Source organism: Oncorhynchus keta, chromosome 23 (assembly GCF_023373465.1).
Source record: "Oncorhynchus keta strain PuntledgeMale-10-30-2019 chromosome 23, Oket_V2, whole genome shotgun sequence".
Classification (NCBI taxonomy): Eukaryota; Metazoa; Chordata; class Actinopteri; order Salmoniformes; family Salmonidae; genus Oncorhynchus; species Oncorhynchus keta.
Genome location: NC_068443.1, coordinates 8097946 through 8103945, shown reverse-complemented (window position 1 = coordinate 8103945; position 6000 = coordinate 8097946).

Below are 6000 nucleotides of genomic sequence, written 5' to 3'. Positions count from 1 at the left end.
CTGCAGTTGAGGGCAATGTAATTTAAGGTACTGGCGAAGGTGGGCACTGCTGCCTTGTATAGGTGGACCTGGTTGTAAGGGCTGTTCAAGTCCAGTGTGGAGTGGTGGGCCAGGTTAACATTTGGTTTTGAGGTACAGTCATGGGAAATATTTACATTTTCCCGCTGTAGTAGCAGGGAGGAGATAACCACTTGTGCATTGGGGAAAGTAGAAGAAGCTTTTTCAATCACTCTTTTGAATAGTGTGGCAACACTTTCATGCTGTGCTCTCAGGTCGTTTGTGCCTGTGTGTATTATTATGTGGCAGGGTGACCCTAGTTGACTACGGGGCGTAGCACTCACTCACAACGCATCACCAGGGGCAAACTACCTGCCCTCCAGGACACCTACACCACCCGATGTCACAGGAAGGCCATAAAGATCATCAAGGACAACAACCACCCGAGCCACTGCCTGTTCACCCCGCTATCATCCAGAAGGCGAGGTCAGTACAGGTGCATCAAAGCTGGGACCGAGAGACTGAAAAACAGCTTCTATCTCAAGGCCATCAGACTGTTAAACAGCCACCACTAACATTGAGTGGCTGCTGCCAACACACTGACTCAACTCCAGCCACTTTAATAATGGGAATTGATGGGAATTGATGTAAAATATATCACTAGCCACTTTAAACAATGCTACTAAATATAATGTTTACATACCCTACATTATTTATCTCATATGTATATGTATATACTGTACTCTGTATCATCTACTGCATCTTTATGTAATACATGTATCACTAGCCACTTTAAACTATGCCACTTTGTTTACATACTCATCTCATATGTATATACTGTACTCGATAACATCTACTGCATCTTGCCTATGCCACTCTGTACCATCACGCATTCATATATCTTTATGTACATATTCTTTATCCCTTTACACTTGTGTGTATAAGGTAGTAGTTTTGGAATTGTTAGCTAGATTACTTGTTGGTTATTACTGCATTGTCGGAACTAGAAGCACAAGCATTTCGCTACACTCGCATTAACATCTGCTAACCATGTGTATGTGACAAATAACATTTGATTTGATTTTGATTTGATTTGTGGGTGTGAGGGGGTAGTCAGGAGGGCTATCAGGGTGGCTGTCGGGGGGGTGCTCAGAGGGGTGCTCAGAGGGGTTGGGATCCCTGGGATTGGGGTTCTTCATTTGTCTGTCCTGCTGTGATGTCGAGGCCATGGTCAGGGTCTGGAGTGGACTGTTCCACTGTGGTGTCAAGACTTTGGTTGGGGGCTGAGGTTGGCTGTTCTGCTGGCTTCTCTGTGGGTGTGGCCAGCTCTCTAAATAGTTGTTCTCTGTAACACACACCCCCCTTACCCTCTTCTCCAGCGCTCTGATCCTGTCCTCTAGTGCTCTGTTATTCTCCTGCTCCTGCTCTTTCTCCTGTTGATGTTGTCTCACCACAGTCCAGAATACAGATATGTCTCTCTCTACCGCCAGCTATCCGGGTCTGGTAGAGGGGGTGTTGTTGAGCTGGACTATTTTTTGTGCTAACTGGAGTGTGTTCACCTGTTGTTCCAGCTCCACCTGCCTTACCTCCAGCTGGGTGATTTTATGCATCATGTCAATGAGGGATCAGTACTCTGTGCTGGGAAGTCGACTTTCCGCTTGGGGTTTCTCGTCTGTGGGGTTGTGTAATGAAGAGGTCTGGTCTGACACACTCAGGGTGGGGGTATCTTTCTCAAGAGAGAGCTTGTCCTGCTGAGCTGTCTCTTTGATCATGTGAAAGTCCAGCTGAAACTGTTTGGGGTTGCCCTATACGATTACTGTTCCAGGTTTGTACATGTTCATATTGGCTGACTCCTCGTTGTCTGGTATCCTGAGTTTCCACCCATTGGTAATATAGCACTGCACCATGCAAGTGGATGGTCTGTGTGGAAGATTAAGTTGCTTATGTTCCCATTTTTATAATAGTCAACAAAAAGTGTCTCTGGATTTTCCATAAGAACCTTATTCTTGTACTCTTTTCGTCCCTTATCATTTTTTATATCCAGAGGGTACAGTATTGTAATTACCACTGAACAGCAGGAGGAGGCATCAAAGGCCTCTGCATTTGGGGGGTTGGGTAGGCTTTGAGATTCTTCTGCCATTTGTTGGGCTCAAGGGCTTTGACAACTCTCACTTCAGACCTCAGTGCTAATTGAAGTTGTATCTGTATCTGTCCTAGTAAGCTTGGTAGCCTTGACATAGCATTCAGTCCTTATAGAGTCAAAAATATTATTGTAATGTTTTTTTCTTTTTGGATTTAAAATAGTTTCAGGCTAAACATTATTCACTCAGTTCCAGGTTGAATGGTGTTTTCAGGTTTCTGTTGTTTGTTTGACAGAGCATTTGCTGTATATCTTGGAAATAATCATATTTGATAGAAGGAATCCTTCCAGGTAATTCCGTCCAAAATCAGGTTGTAGGTTTGGAGTTTTGATTTGGAGTGAAGGTTATATTTTGGAAGGTAATATCCTGTATATGTGCTTGCTGAAGAATCCAAGTTTATTTAACTCTAAAGCTCATCTGCTCATCAATCAAATCAATCAAATGTCATTATAAAGGCCTTCTTACATCAGCTGATGTCACAAAGTGCTGTACAGAAAGCCAGCCTAAAATCCCAAACAGCAAGTAGAGCTGGTGTAGAAGCACGATGGCTAGGAAAAACTCCCAAGAAAGGCCAGAACCTAGGAAAAAATCTAGAGAGGAACAAGGCTATAAGGGGTGGCCAGTCCTCTTCTGGCTGTGCAGGGTGTAAATTATAATTGAACATGGCCAAGATATTCAAATGTTCATAGATGACCAGCAGGGTATAAATACTGGAGGGCATAAATACTGGAGGCCGAGACCTCTCTCAGGTGTAATCTCTCACTCTCTCTCTTTCTCTGTCAATCTCTCTCTGTCTGTCTCTCTGTATCTCTCCCTCTTTCCATCTCTCACTCTCTCTCTTTCTGTCTCTCTCTCTTTCTGTCTCTCTCTCAGCAGCTTTCCATCTAGTAAGGCTGCATCCTCATTCTTCTCTCAAAGTGCTAAGACTTGCTGTCATCTATTCAAAAGACCTTCCTCTAGCCAAAGATTACACCAAAGCAAAGCTTTTAAATCTATGAAAGGAAGTGTGCAAGTCCACACTTTGGAAGATGGGTGAAGAATAGGGATGAACTGGATATCAGTGGTCTGGGCGGGTCCATCCAGAGTAGAGATCTAGGATCAGTTCTTTCCATGTCCATGTAACCTTTTCCCTTGTGATCTATAAACAACAAAACTGGTCCCAAATCAGCACTTGATACATCCAGTATGCACGTAGGTTGGGAAACCAGTGGCCTGGGCCATCAAGAGTAGAGAGAGAGTTAGAGGGCGATGAAAAAGCCTCATATTAATGTCACAGTCACTAGCCGGTAATTCAACAAAATAACTAGGGCCTCAGGCTTCTTGTTCTCCAGTTGTTAATGAGTCAACGCTGCTTATCAGTCATCATTGCTGACAGGATACGTAGAGCCTCCCTGCCCGCCTGCCTCCCTGCCCACCTGCCCGCCTACACTATTGTGGAGGTAGAGAAAAGGGGATACCTAGTCAGTTGAACAACTGAATGCATTCAACTGAAATGTGTCTCCTGCATTTTACCCAACCACTCTGAATCAGAGTGGTGAGGCAGGCTGCCTTTATCAAAATCCACAACACCCAGGGAACAGTGGGTTGTCTGCCTTGATCAGGGGGCACAACTACAGATGTTTACCTTGTCAGCTCAAGGATTTGATCCAACAACCTTTCAGTTACTGGCCCAACGCTCTAACCACTAAGGCTACCTGCGCCAATGAGGGTCAACGAGATATTTGGGGGTTAAGTGGGTTAAAATCTTCCTAGAAGTCAGAGATGGTGCAGAGGGACATTTCAAGATGCTGGATTTTGGGGCTTTGGCAGGTCTTATTGGATGGTCCATGTGGTTTACATTATATGGCACTTAATTTAATATAACTACCAACCTTTTGCAATTCAATATTGGTGGACAATTACTACTAAAACATATCAAAGGAACTCATTTTGGGGGAAAGTCCAAGGGAGATGAGCTTTGAATGAACAGTTAAACAATAGACATAGTGGTATGGGAACTGTGAAATAAACTCCTGTAGTTCCCAGAGCTTTCACACTGTTTTCAGAACCAGCACAAGAAATGAATTGCTTTGAGATGATTCCATTGAGGTGGAAAATATTAAATAAGCCTTTGTGTGTGTGTGTGTGTGTGTGTGTGTGTGTGTGTGTGTGTGTGTGTGTGTGTGTGTGTGTGTGTGTGTGTGTGTGCGTGTGCGTGTGCGTGCGCGTGCGTGTGCGTGCGTGTGCGTGTGCGTGCGTGTGCGTGCGTGCGTGCGTGCGTGCGTGTGTGTGTGTATCAGTAACTCGGACAAAGGCGCTGATTGTGGACTACAGGAAGCGGAAGCACACCCCCATTCCGAGCACACCCCCATTCACGTTTACAGGGCTGTAGTGGAGAGGGTCGAGAGCTTCAAGTTCCTCGGTGTCCACATCACTAAGGACCTATCATGGTCCACACACACCTACACAGTCGTGAAGAGGGCATAACAATGACTTTTCCCACTCAGGAGGCTTGAAAAGACTCGGCATGGGTCCTGAGGTTGTACAGCTGCACCATCGAGAGCATCTTGACTGGCTGCATCACTGCTTGGTATGGCAACTGGAGGGTAGTGCATCCGAACTCCCTGCCATCCAGGACCAGGCGGTGTCAGAGGAAGGCCCTAAAAATGGACCCTGAACAGCTTCTAACCCCAAGCCATAACTCTTCTAAATAGTAAGTTAAATAGTTAACTAAATAGCTACCTGGACTATCTGCATTGTCCCTTTTTGCACCAACTTTTTTTGACTCATCATATTTGATGTTGCTACTGTTTATTATCCATCCTGTTGCCTAGTTACTTAATTCCTAGTTGTATGCACATATCTACCTCAGTTACCTCGTAGCCTTTCACATTGAATCGGTACAGTTTACCCCGTCTCTACAGCCAAGTTACAGTTACTCATTATGTATTTATTATTACTTTTATTATTATGTGCTACTACATTTTATTTTATTTCTCAAATAAAATTCTGTGCATTGTTGGGTAGAGACGGTACACATTTCGCTGTCAGTCTTGTTTACGAAGCATGTGACAGATAACATTTCATTTTATTTGATATCTCCTGCTCAAATCCAGGGCTGTAATATCTCAGCACCCATCACAGTGATTGTCTATACTATTTCATTTTCATTAAAGGGGTACTATGTGATTGGACCATTCATATATTTTGACTTTTAAATTAATAATATATACACATTGATTCTTGGAGAAAATAACTCATATTGTAAGTATCTCATGAGCTTAGTTTAACTCTTATCGTTGTATCCATATCTCTGTCTATGATTTGAGAGTGGTAACATTTTATACAGCCCCATCCCTCAGCTGTTTACCAAAACATTGGCCGGGTGTGCGTTTTGTTGTTGTTTGAACTGCAGATTGCCCCTTAAATACATTCTAAGAATAAAATAACTTAGGAGCATTGAGCCCTATGAGAGGAAAACGGCATGTCCTATTATCTTAACAAGCTTTCAGGGGATGCATGATATTACAATAATGGTAATCCTGCATACAGCTGTGTGCTCAGTATTCCCTGATTGCAGAAATGGATGACACACACACACTATACTGTACTGCACTCTGCTCAGTGTAAGGCCTCACTCACGCTAACTAAACAAAACAGAGACGATATTAGAACACACCAACAGCATTCATATCCCGCAGTTGTCTCCCAAAGCTCTGTTCAATCATTCTCATTTTGTCTGAGACATACTGAGGTCATCGAGTTGCAATGGTATGCTGTGAGGGGAGAAAAGGAGGAAGGCACAAGGAGAGGAGGCGTCGTCACTAGTTGCCACAAAGACATAAACCCCACTAATTTCTACAATTTATCTTCTTTTAACTTC